This window comes from Phoca vitulina, unplaced genomic scaffold (assembly GCF_004348235.1).
Source record: "Phoca vitulina isolate PV1807 unplaced genomic scaffold, GSC_HSeal_1.0 scaffold16, whole genome shotgun sequence".
NCBI classification, from domain to species: Eukaryota; Metazoa; Chordata; class Mammalia; order Carnivora; family Phocidae; genus Phoca; species Phoca vitulina.
In genome coordinates this window covers 11,720,849-11,734,541 of record NW_022589719.1, presented here as the reverse complement: position 1 = coordinate 11,734,541, position 13,693 = coordinate 11,720,849, and the positions used below count along the sequence as shown (strand labels likewise).

Sequence of the window (13,693 nt, the reverse complement as noted above, 5' to 3'; positions counted from 1 at the left end):
ATTTTCAGTAATCAAACATTAAGCAGGGATTTGTTTATCAGACAACCAGTGACTTCTTGGCGGGGGGAGAATAAAGAGATCGATGTGTGGAAATAGGTAGGTTTTACAGGTTGGAAGTTTTGTGGGTGTGTTGGGGGAAGAGTGGGGGGCGTTGTGAATATCTTTGTAATGTGGTGTTCTGACACACTGGTCAACACAGACAAGGTGCAATGGATAAGGTACAGGATGATACACATCAGGGACTGGATTCGGTATTTCACTTGCTTAGTGAATATTAGTCATTCTTGTTGGCTGTTAGCAACTAAACATACTTCCTGTGACTATAGGGATCACCTCCCCCACGACACACACCTTACAGAAGCTGAAAATGCCAGATACTTGTTTTCCCAGCCTCCTTTGTGGCATCCTAGCTGCGGGCGAATGATCCAGGCTCTGCCAGCGCATCTGCCCCAGGCTGTGACCCAGCAGCTGTTGGTGTGTTGAGGTGGGGACGGCTGAGGGTGGTGGAGCGAGGGCAGCTTCGTCCTGCCTGAGCCACGACCGTGTTTCTGGTGTCAGCATCCACAGTGTGTCTGTGGCAGAGGGTTCTGTAAGGGACTTGCTCTGTGATGTGATTTTGGGCGTTATTCCTGGCAACATTGGCTTTAAACCTGTTTTTCAGCCTTTCTAGAGAGCTCTGGGCTCTCCAGAATCCTTTCGATAAATCCCCTTTCATCCTTAATTAGCCAGACTTCATTTCTGTGGGTTGCAGCGCAAAATCCTGATGATAATATATATCTATGTCTGTATGTATATTTATATAATATACTTAAATCTTCACAGCAGCCCTATTGAGATTATGTATCTGTTGCTTTCATTTTAGATCATGAAACTGAAGTGCAGGGGTAGAGGGGTCAGGCAAAGGTGAGTAGCTATTTCAGAGTAGAACCATTGAACTCTAGCGTCTGGGCAGGTGAGCATGAGGGGGCGGAGGAAGACCTCACAGCATTACCTGCTGGAGGACCCTGGTGGGACCTGACTGACCTGGCACAGGAAGAAGGAGCACTGAGCGACTAAGGCCCTGAGCCAGCCCTGCTAATCTACAGCAGCCCCCCTCACCGGGGATGCTTTCCAAGACCCCTCACCCACCGGGGATGCTTTCCCAGACCCCAGGGGATGCTTTCCCAGACCCCAGTGGATGCCTGAAACCGCGGATAGCACTGAACCTTATATATACTATGTTTTTTTCCTATACACACATACCTATGCTAAAGTATAATTTCTAAATTAGGCCCAGTCAGAGATGAACAACAATAACTAATTGTTGGAACCACAAGAGTAGTGACTACAGTACTGATGATGATGGTGGTCGTGCCTGGTTGGGGTGGGAATAAAGGCCCTGATGATTCCACGACACTTTTCACAGGTGCAGTGAAGCAGTCCGTATTTTCTGCGCCTTCTCTGACCCCATTTTGCAAGAGAACTCAATTTAGCCTTCTCACCGCAGGGGAGATCCCTGCCTCTTTTGTGCTCAGCCCCAGCAGCAAGAGATAAGAGGCACCCACTCCCTGGCTGGTTTGCGGAGGTGCCCTGGGGGGAGACCTACTCTGATTTAAGGCACAGGCCGGGCTCGTGTTACTCCAGAAGACCTAACAGAACTGATTCTTTAGCTTGGCTCACAGAAACAATCCTCTTGTTTTTGAAGATTTGAGATTTGGTTGTAGCGAATGCTGCAGGGGCTCCTCCCTCTCTGCCCGGCCCTGAAATTCCCCCCAAAACTCTGGAACTTGGTAAACTTTATGACCATGTGATAAAATCAGAACAAAGGAGAGTTCTAAGAAAGCACGCAGGTGACTGGCCAGTCCGAAGCAGCAGCTGTGAGGAGCTCTACTTACCGCTTTGCTAGCATGGGCATGATTCATTTTACCTGCTCACGTGCTTCTGAGGTCAAACGTTTATACGTGGACTTCTTCAATAAGGCCAGCTTACAGAAGACATTCATCTCAGGTTGTGTGTTATGTTAAATAACTGACAGAGGAAACATACTTGCTTTTCCCTCACTTGGCGTTAGAAATAGATTTTCATTCCACATTAGAAATGGGTTTTTATTGCATCATTAGCCCCTAGGGCTTATTTTTAAAGCAAGGTCCCCTCGATGGCTTCATATGAAAGCAGCGAGGCTGATAGGAGGGCTCACAGCCTGCTGGCTGGTCAGGGGGTGTGGACCCTTGATCACACTTCCTCCCCCTCTGCCTGTGACTGTGTTTCTGAATTGCTAAGAGATGTAAAGTCAAGGGTAAGAGGCACACGAATAGAATCGTTTGAGGAGCCCCTTTGGGAAGAACAGCTCGTCTGGCAAAGGAAAATGGGAAGAGAACAAAAAATACTCCCCTGAAGTTATTTTCTGCTTCTGGAGCTCTTTTTCCTGTCCTGCTGTTACCGGCAAGGGAAGCATCATGGATGAGAAGCGGTGGAGGTTTTGCTTCGTTTCTGATATGCTTGGTAAGTTTTGTGATTATGAGGGAGTCTGATAAGGGCGAGAAGCCCTGGGAAATGGGAAGATCCTTGTTCTTGGCGTGTCGGGTAATGGAAGCTGTCAGTGCAAGTGCCGGAGCAGACGGGGTAGGTCGGAATCATGGCGGACCGGGCAAAGGACTTAGCCTCCCCGTGCCTCAGGTTCCTCATCTGAAAGTGCGGGTAGTAATGATACCAACCTTAGGGGATTCTTGGGTACCGCACTTAGAAGAATACTCGGTACAGCCACAGACCGGGCTGGCTTCGTGTTAGCTGCTCTTGGGGTTCTTATTCGTGCTCTTGCCCTTGTGCTCCACACGTAGTACCAGCCACCTGCTCTGCAGTCTGAATGGCCCCACACATCCCCTTGCCCGGTCACACATGACTCCTCTCCTCTTCTCACTGGCTCTCGGGGTTCCCTAATTCCCGTGCTTTTATGAGAGGGGCCCCTTTCCAGTGACTCTGAGCTGAGTCCTCAAGGGCATGGCTCGGTCTCTAATGGGAGTGGGATACCACAGAAGTACCTGGGTTTGGGGAAGGGGGACCACCGGTCAGAGAGTGAGTGGCTGATGAGACCACCTGACCCAGGCCAGTTTGCTCTGTGGATCAGAACTCGGGATGCTCTCCTTTCTCCAGGAGGCACAAGGTGGGGGCCGGAATTCATTACTCAGGCATTACTGGGGATTCCCCAAGTTTCTCTTTCCCGTTGCTTCTCTTTGCATGTGAGTGGTAGGCCCCATTTGTCAAAGATCTTTTGTTGTATGATGTCACTTGAATTTCACGAAGACTACGTGAGGTGAGAAGGCAGGTATTATCATTCCATTCGAGGTAAATGAGGCCCAGAGAGGTTAAGTAGCATCCAGGGTCACTTAGGTAATTAACTGCAGAACCTAAACTGGAATTCAAGTCTCTTTCCACTGCCACTTGGGTTTCCAAAGGTAGGAACCACTGCACCATAATGACGTAACCTCTGATGTGGTCTCATGTTCCTTTGCGCTTTGATCATGTTGTTTATCCTGGAAAACTCACTCTTAGAAGAGGCAAAGTGCCCTTGCTGAAGAGTTTGCTGCTTCCTTACCTATTAACCTTTGCTTTGTAGGGAAAGAAACAATCCAGTATTTCCATACTCAGTATGCTTCTAGCTCTTTGAGTCTAGAACATCATATCACACGGAGGTTCAGAACACTGCTTCTGGTGTCTGGCAGTCTGCGTTCCAATCCTAGATCTTTCAGTTCACTGTATCACTTTGGGCAATTTATTTAGCATCTCAGGTTTCCATTTCTTTATCTCTAGAATGGAGATATGAATAGTCCCATGTCATAAGTTTGCTCAAAATTAAATACGATAGGGATGGTAAGAAAGGTGGGAACAAAATCAGGAGGGGGTGATGTCATGGAGGACAGTTTCAAGGAAGGAATAACAAGGGTGAACACTGCTATGAGGCCAAAGGGTTGAAGAATGGATTTCTTGACATGAGATCACTGGAAACGTTAACTGGGACTCTCTGTGCAGTGTTGGGGCATAACTCTTATGGGGGGTAGGCTGGGGGTTTAAGGGTAAATGCCAGCTGAAGAGATAGGAACAGAAAGTGTAGACAACTCTTTTTTAAAAAGATTTTATTTATCTGAGAGAGAGAGCGAGCGAGCACGCACAAGCAGTGGGGAGGGGCAGAAGGAGAGGGAGAAGCAGACTCCCAACTGAGCAGGGAGCCTGATGCGGGGCTCAGTCCCAGGACCCCAAGATCATGACCTGACCTCAAGGCAGGATACTTAACCGACTGAGCCACCCAGGTGCCCTAGACAACTCTTTTAAACAATGTTGCTGGAAAGTGATTAAGAGATTGTTTGAGAGTAAGGGGTGGTGGGTGTGATCAATATATATATTTTTTATCATTAAGATGAGAAAGACACGAGCATGTTTAAATACTGCTGTGGACACAGTTGAGAGGGAGAGGTTGAATTATAAAAGAGAAGGGATGACTGATAATGAGCATGCCCTGAAGGGTAAGTGGGGACATGGGACCCAAAGCCCTGATGGAAATCCTGGCCAGGACAGGAGGGGGGACATCCCCATGGAGTCCCAGCAGGGAAGGGAGGAGCAGGCTGGGTGCAGATGTCACGTAAAAAGGTTATGTAGTGGAAGCTGAGAGAGAGTTCCCATATGCTGGCCTCCTTTTCTCTCTGATACAGATCAAGTTGTTGGCGGAGAATATGGGATCAAGTGGATAGGGCAGAACCGAGATTTGAGGAGAGTGGAGGAAGTTTAAATATCAGGTCAGAGGCCAAGAGTATGAGTAATATATTGGCTAGGTTGCTCTAACAGGAGTCTCCCAAGTGCCGTGCCTTAATCAAGTAAAAGGTTTTTATTTCCCTCTCACACAGCAGTCCAAGTGGAGGGCCTGGGGCTGATAGTGGGGAGCTCAGCAGTGTTGAGGGGAGCACCAGAGCCAGATCATACAGGGCTTCGTTGGCCCAGAGAAGGGCATTGGGTTTTATTCTAAGTGGGATCGAAGGTATCAGTGGGGCTGTGTCAGGAGGCAGTGGGTGGACATCATGAGGGCAGTTGGGGAGGGCACCAGGGAACCTGTGTCTTACTAATATCTAGAAAACTGAAAAAGTCTGGGACATGCAGTAGGGCGGGAGGTCCCTCCACCTTTGCCTCTTGAGTACAGGACGTTGTGGGCACTTGCCTGCATATTCCCAGTGCGTGGACCTGTTAGCTGTTAGCGGAGAAAGAGAAGAGAGAGTTAGACTTCATTCTGTGTCCTTCCTGCTTCTCGCACAGTTAATGCCCATGGTGCTTTACATTTTATGTTAGGTCATCTGCGCATGCACCCACACCCCCCCCCCCACACACAGAGAACAGGCTTTGGAATCAGGTGGACTCGGATTTAAACCTCAGTGACTGCACATACACATTAGGTGTCTTTGGGAAGTGAATTAACCTGTTGGAACCTGCACTTCCTCCTCTATAAAATGGTGATATGAATAGAATATACTTTATTGAGGTGTTGTGCAGATCAGGTTTAAGGCGGCAGGTGAAGCATAGTTCCTGGTATGCAGTAAGTGCTCAATAAATCGCCGCTACCATTATTATCAAGTGTAATCAGTAGTAGCTCTCATCACTACCATTTTACTTTTTTCCAGCAATGTCTTTTTTCTATTAAAACAAAATGCCCAAACAACTCAAAATGTACATTTGGATTCCAAAAAAAAAAAGTGTCTCTGTTTGGAGCCAGCTTGTGTCTTCCTCTCTAGGCCTGACCAGGCAGCCGGGAATCTGGAGAGAAAGTGATGGGTGACGCTTTTCGACGGGAAACCACCTGCCCACCCTTTTGTGCTCTCCCCAGAGAAATTTGTTGTCCTGGGAAGTCTTTTCTTTGGATGGCGATTTGGCTGCTAAAATGAAGCCAGGCTTCTTTGTGTCTGAGCACAGACTGGTTCCAGGGCTCGGCATGGGGATGGAACAGCTTGTCGTTAGCAGGTGACGATGGAGCTTCCCGCGGGTGGCCCCTTCTCCTTCTCCTTCTCGCAGAGCCACGTGAAGTGATGCCGTCTGTTCGTGAACACCTCCACGTGTGTGTGTGTGTGTGTGTGTGGTGGTCTTGACAGACTCTCCCTCAAGGATCTGATCTTAGTCTTGTCTCTTGGTTTGAGAGGCCATGTGGCTATGTGTCCCAGATATAGGCAGAATCGTCCCTTTTCTTCCAAGAGTTAGGACACTCTGTTTCTCCCTGAGAAGGTTGTGAGTAGCTATAGGAGAGGAGTTCCAGAGTTAGGGTGATTCACCCCTGCAGGGCAAGGGGACCCCTGGCCTGGAAGGCTGTCTGATGTGGAGAGTAGGTATGTAGGTCTCTGAGTCAGACATTCTCAGGGTCAAATCTCAGCTCCAGCCCCTGGTAGGTGTCTAACTTGGGACATCTCACCTCTCTGAGCCTCAGTTTTTCTTCTCTGTAAAATAAATGGCTGGCACATAGTAAGTTCTCAATAAACAGCAAGTCATTGATAAGACTTGCCTGTACCATTAAGTAGCTGAATAGCCTTGCCTATGTTATTTAACCATGCTGTTCTGGTGGGTAGAAGGTACAGGGAACTCAGAAGTCCCCTTTCCCTCTGGGGTTCTATGATTCTACCAGCAGCGACTAGTCTAGAGGTCTTGGTTCCTTTGGCCATTGCCTATCCCTCCTGAATTATACCTCTCTACATCTCCAGTGGGTCATTCTTGCAGTGTAGATACATGATCCCTCATCTCCTATCTTTAAAACATTCTTCCATCACCTGTTGCATATGTCTTTCCCAATAAACATTTGAAATGCTTTCTCTGCTCAGTTCACGAGTAGGAAACAGAAAAGGGAAAACAAAACAAAAAATCAGGTGAAGGCTGGAAACTGCTCAGAAGTCTTACCTCCTCCAAGTCTTAGCCAAGGAGATGCCCTGGAATGATACTGGCTTTGTCACCCCTGTGTGCTTATAATGGTTTATTTTATGTCAACATGGCTGGGCCATGGTGCACAGATATTTGGTCAAACATTATCCTGGATATTTCTGTGAGGATATTTGGGATGAGATTTCCTTTAAATCAGAGGACTTTGAGTAAAGCAGATTGCCCTCCATAATGTAGGTGGGCCTCATCTGATCAATTGAAGGTCAAAATAGAACTAAAGACTGATCACTGCTGAGCAAGAGGGTCACCCTTGCATTGATCAGAGTAAGGCTAGATCTAAGGTGCCTTCCCATCGTGGTCCCCTTCTGTGTTGCCCTCCCTTCTGTGGGGCAATGGCATAGACATTATGTGAATGCAGGTAAAACAAAGCCCCAGGAACATAGGAAAAAGATCCACATCCTACCCCTCCGCTTGATGACAAGACACTCGGTTTGTTTGGTTTCCTAATGGATACCTTTTGAGGAATCTTGCTTTGCTCTGGGATGATCCTTCTCTTTAATTCAAAACTATCAGGCCAACTTTCAAAAGGAAATTCCCTTTTTGCAAGTATCTGGGAACATGTACAGATTTCCAGCCACGTATTCTGCTTGGTTTGATATTCTTCAAAAAGCCTAACTTGATTCGGGAATGGAGAAGCTAACTTTATCTCAGATCTGTGTTTTCAGCACAGAGACGCACAGAAAAACCACGTTGCCTGATGGCATCACTTCACTGCACTGACTTCTAATCTGTGGGATTCACCAAGTCATTGACGCGCATTTAGTGCAAGGCTGCTAGGTTCGTGCCGGATGTTATGGAGACATTCAGAAGAAAGAAAGAAGAAGACATGGCAACCTATTCTCAGGGAGTGAGGAGGGCTTCTCACTTTGAGGCAGCTTGTACCCTCGCCATATCCCACCTTTCACCCTAGGGCACCCCATGACCAGGTGGCCATATAAGTTATCATCCATAATGGGATGCTTTCAAGAATGAAAGTTGATGCTATTAACAATTGCATCAGGACAACAGATATAAATTGAGCAATCCTGCCACCATATTTAATAGTGAGAGCACCAATTAGAGAAGTGGGGGGGGGTGAGTGGAGTGACTAGGGCTTGATCTAAGTGTTGGTCACACTAGTGTCACAGATGGACAGACTCCAGCCACTACCTATCCTAACATGAGGCATTCTGGGCTGAGTCGATCCAAGAGCAGCACAATTGGAATAAATTGCCCCCCAGCACTGCCCAGGATCAGAACTGTGGGCTCAGAATGAAGATGGTCGAGCTAAATGAGGGAAGAAACTTCCGGTGCTCATGGATTCTAGAAGCATTAGCCTTTAGGACCTCACTCCTGAAGGGGAGCCAGAACCCTCCCAGAAGCTCGATGCTGCTGTAAGCTCGGGACAAGTTTAACGAGTGGCTGAGCATTTCTCCCCCGTTTTTGGATAACAGTTTTCATAAGTGACATTTTGTTTCCAAGTCTTGTCCATCCATCAATCCTTGTCCATCCTTCTGTTGCCTTCCCAAGTCAGCCGTGCCTTTTCCCAGCCCACCTGGCACCAGATGTTCTGTCAGCCACCACTGTGTGTCCCGTGTCCTCCGAGTGGCAGAATGCGAAATCTCAGGCGACGTTCACCTGGAAGCGCTTAGCCCTCAACAGCTGCAGCCCCTTGATTACCTTGCCCGCCTCGGCAGCTCCGTGCCGCCACCGTATCAATTGCTTGTCAATTCGGTTTAGCCATGACTTTGACTGACTGGATTGAGGGTAGTGGAAGTGGGGTGTAAGCGAATGGTTAAAATTAATTGCTACATAAGAAAAAATTGAAAGATAATTATTCCTGCTTTCCTGTCAGTGCTCGAGGGTAGATGACCTCATTAACTTGCAGCTTGTACACAATTCAATTACTAGGAGATGGAAAATACATTTTTAATTACCTCGGTGGCCTGCGTACCATTCATCTCCATTTGCACGGCTCTTTTTTTTTTTTCTTTTTAACTGTTGTGCTCTGAAGAAGTAGCACCATCTTAGGAAGGTTGTCGTAAACGCCAGTTCCTGGCTCCTATTATTCCTGTTTAAGGGAGGACAGTAAATGTGTGAGATTAACCTGTAGATGCCAGGTGAGTTGCAAGGCAATCCTTGCCGTGGTAACATGTTCTGAATTAGCTTGTGAGGTCAGAAAATCCCCAGTTCCTGGGGAGAGAGAATTTCAAAAGATAAAATTGTGTATTTGGTTTCCAGTCATTGAAAGGAGAACTTAAAAACTGTGGCAAGCATGGAAATCAGGAAAGTGGGCCAATACCAAAATCTATATGGACCCCGAAAGAAAGTTCTAGTGCTTTTTTGATGTCTGTTATTTTAGTGATTGAATTAAACAATGAATTATCTCATGTGTATTGCTTGGCATTTCCCCCCCTCCGCCCGCCCTTTTTTAAATTCCAGGCACAACTTAGAAAACTATCTAAGCTCTGGATGGTTTTGCAGCCAAGTCAAAAATATGTGTTGCCTGTGATTGTTCTCAGGATCAGTTGTATTCTGGGGAGTAGCTGTTACCTCTCTGCATCTCAGTCTCCTGTCCACAAAGTGTCCTGGGCATGGGTTCCCAGATACTCTGAAACAAGGTAGACGTAATCCCCTCTGGATAAAATTGTACATGTGGGACCTGCTCCCACTACACACAGCCTCTCAACCACTGATAGGTTGTTCTTCCCTCTTCTCTACAAATAGGGAATTTGAAGTGGTGAGTCTAGTACAGTATCTTTGTCCATACATTTGGGAATTGAGGAGCCATATCTGCAAGGGCAGCTTATTTATTTGTATGAACTCCATGGATGTTGTTCCTTAATTGTGATGGTCAGGTGCCTTGTATAATAGGAATAACAAGTATACAGAGCATATTTTGAAAAATGTGGATGACTTTTTGAATTGACTTGCTATTGCATCCATTTGGATATAGCATCACAATCAAAACATTGCTCTTGAATCGTAAAGGAAATACCTAAATAACATGGTGAGACGTGTTAATTCTGCCAATGCCAGGTTTGTAAAGGAGATCCTTTCCTCTCTACTTCTGTCTGTTCAGGCATTCATACACGAGCTGAAGAACCTTGAACACTTGCTGGGCAAGGCCTGGACAAGAGACACCCCAGCTTCCATGGAGCTCAAGGTCTAGCAGAGAAGATTGGCATGTAAATCAGTAACTAACAATGTCACGTGATAAATGTAACAATGAGATATTCACATGTAACTAAGAAGAGAGTGTGGTGAACTTCTCTCAAGGTGCTAAGAAAGCTTTCTGTTTCACCAGGCTTGTTTTGTTTCCAGCTCATGGTCCAGGGAGAGAGTTTCTCTCTATTGAGTGACCTGTGCTTAGCTCTCAGAAAGATGGGCCCAGAGTTCACATGACTTTAAGAAGCTGGGAATTGGGACCTGTGTTTGCAGGAAGGGGCAGGTCTGAAATCTCACTTCCCTGGGGGGTAACTAGGACTACTGAGGCCCTTGTCTGTACAATTATGAGAATTTATCACTGAAGGAGTTGTGTTTAAGTTGTCCATAGTTCTATGAAGTGGTGTGCTTTAAATGTTTAACAAGTGACTGTCCGGGGAAAAAAGAAGTTTATTATAAATTTTACAGACATAAAAGAGGTATAGCTCACAACTTACAGATAATATTAACATAGGCAACATACTTTATTGGTAAGTCTCATTATTACAGAGTGCTCTCGTTGATTTTGCTGAACTCTTATATATCCGTAGCCAGCCTGTGGTTGCAATCTAACCCGTGTGATGAAATCAGACTACAAATAAACAGGTGATTGCAATCTGGTTCAGCAAAGAAGTTACATCACTGACGAATGAGCACAGTTCCAACATGAATGACACAACAAAGACACGTATCATAACTTGACTCATTTGTCAGTGACGTGGGATACTTCTTTGGTAAGGTAGATACTAGCTTCCAGATACCGGAAGACTATTTCCTCAATTTTTTGTGCTATTCACAATATAACAGCTAGAAAGATGGCACAGTTTAATCTATATTATTAACATTTTCTTCATAACCTCCTTAAGTCTAGACAACAAAACAATAAATCAAGCCCTGATTTCTCGTTTTTGCTGATTTCCATGGTATAAATATGACCACTGTAGCTGGTTTCAGGCTACCCCCGAGGTATCATGGAATGCAGAGGTGAGTGATACGCAGCAGCGGACCATTAGAAGGTATTTCCACTGCACAGATAGGAGTGTAGTTAGTAGAAAAGGTAGTAAATTAATTAGGAAGTGAGGAGTTTTGAGTGCTGTATTTATTACCTTTTTCTTTAATATAATTTATTTGAATGTCAGTGTGGCCACCTATTCCCTTATATTTGGCAGCTTCCCAGATGGAGGTTTTCATGCCAGTCCCAGGCCATTTGGAAGACCTCTTTCGCTACAGATGCATTTTCTATAAATATTAACAAACCGGATCCTAAGAAGGAAGAATTGTCTATGAAAACTCAAGGCTTTGGTGTCAGACCAGAGTTTGAAACTCCATCCTTTCACTTACTGGTGGTTGGGGATTGGGCTAGTGCCTTGCGTGTCTGGGTCCCTGTTTCCTTGGCTGTAAAATGGAAGTCACGGTATCTAACTTTCACAGTTGGTGGTGGGATCAATGCGAGTTTGAAGATGCTCAGCACAGAGCCCTGCATGGAGACCATGCAGAACAAACAGCAGCTCTTGCAGCTGAGGGATTAGCCTACACATGCTAGGTAGGAACTGGACTCAAATCTATATTTTTTTCCCACTGAATGAAATAACGGTGATGGAATGGAACTCTACTTGCTGTTACCCAGCCTTGAATTCTGTGCCCTGGAACAAGCCAGGTCACAGAAATAAGAGTCAGGGAAGGCAGCCAGCCACGTACTTGTTCTGGGTCTTGACCCTGGCTGGGAGGATCACTTAGAATTGACTTCTTGGGTTTTTTTTTTTTTCAAAAGTAATAAATATTATAGAAACTTTAGAAAATGTAGATAAGCCCAAATCACCAGTAATTGCACACTCATCAATAATCAGTAACCTCTGTGAACACTTTGCTGTTTTTCTTCACACGTTGATTTTTTTTCTTTTGTAAGAATTGAATAATCCTATAACACTACTTCATAATTTAATTTCTTTTACTTAACAGTATCATGAACATCTTTCATGTTAGTATTTTTCCCTCAATGCTAATTCTAATATGGTGTGTGAGGGTAGGAGATACCGTCATAGATTTACCACGCACCCTGCTATTGGACGTTTATGTTATTATGATATTTGCTGAAGTCACATGTCTCGTCTCAAGGAGAATTTTCCAGGTCGGAAGGAATGCACCTTTTAAATTGCATATTAAAAATAAAGAGCTCTGTTCACGTTGAGGCTCTTGTGACCTCGTATTCTGTGGAGCAGGTGATGGTCACACCCGGCTCGTGAGAAGGCATCGCGGACTCAGTGAGGTCGGGGACTACAAACCTTACTCCAGCTTCCGTTCATCTTCCTCAGTGTTTCCTTCTCAGGATTCTAGCTTCCTAAAGGGTGTGACAAAGGGAACAAAGGCTCCCAGAGCGTTGATTGCTGGTCTGAGGGGTTCTTCATCCCTAAAATGCCTCCTCTGTCTCCAGGTGTTCCTCTCTGCGCTCATGACTCATGGACGGCTTTTTATCCTCTTAACACACCTTCCCCTTCACAACGTCTTCCTTTCCTCCTGAGTACAAAGAAATTCTCTGACCCTCTCCAACCGGCATCTACAGCAAAACCTTCCCCAGTGGCATGCGGTCGGTTACATTAGCCCGCTCCAACTCTCCCCTTTGCCACACTTGCCTTGCAAACGTGTACCTGTTTGGTGCGGTACTTCTCTCCTCTACCAGAAGGTGCACGGTGTGACGTCAGGGCCATGTCTTGATGTCTGGTTTGTTTTCATAACACCACTGCCAGCACAGGGAGCATTGCACACGGTCAGTGATTAATGTGTGCCTATTTAGTGCAACCGATTGATGGTTGGCGGTGGGCATGAATCAGATATGGTATGGTACTCTGTTAAAAAATTTTTTTTTTCAAACAGTGGAATCCTTTTGTTCCAAGAAACCCTTAGCTGGGGCTGCTCTTTCTAAAACAGATTAAAACAGAGCCCTGGTGGACAGGAGGGGCAAGCCCTGAGCCTTGCCCCATGAGTCTGTCCTTCACCCTACCCAGTATATCCATGGAACCCTCAGGATCCTTCCTGGACTTGAGTCAGGAAAACCGGCTTTGAATCCTCATTCTGCTGTTGTGTGACCTTGCACAAGTATCATCTGCACATTAGATGTGTTCATTCCTCCCTCACAGGGGAGTTGGGAGGACCAAGTAATAGGACTTAACCGAAAGCAAATAGCACAGAGCTTGGTGCCTGGTAAGCACTCAGAAAATGTCACCTTATTTATTCCCCTCTCTCCCTCACTCTTCCTCCCCCTCACTTTGCTCTCTCCTGTTCTCTTTGCTTGACTAACAGAACTTCTTAGTCTAGGTTTCTAAACGGAATGGGCCCAACCAGTTAGGTGCTGGCCTATCCAACCCACTCTCCACCTCTGTGTGCAGGGAACCCATCTCCCACGGGAACCTCTCCAGCCCTGAGCTAGTCTCTGGTTCAGGGACTCTTCTGCATCTGATGAAGAGATTGAAGCACCAAGTACAAGCATGGAGGGTTCCCATGCTCCAGTCTGTCTCTGACTCTTACTGTTTTTATTTTAAAGGCCTCAGTGTTCCTTTTGACTTAGAGACAAGGCCGT

The 13,693-nt window shown here is 46.0% G+C and overlaps 1 protein-coding gene across 1 annotated transcript in view; it reads left to right on the top strand.

Annotated features, from left to right (window-relative positions):
• Positions 1-13,693, top strand: part of LOC116638612 — a 151,236-nt gene that overhangs the window by 78,319 nt on the left and 59,224 nt on the right. The gene's annotated exons all lie outside the window — the stretch shown is intronic.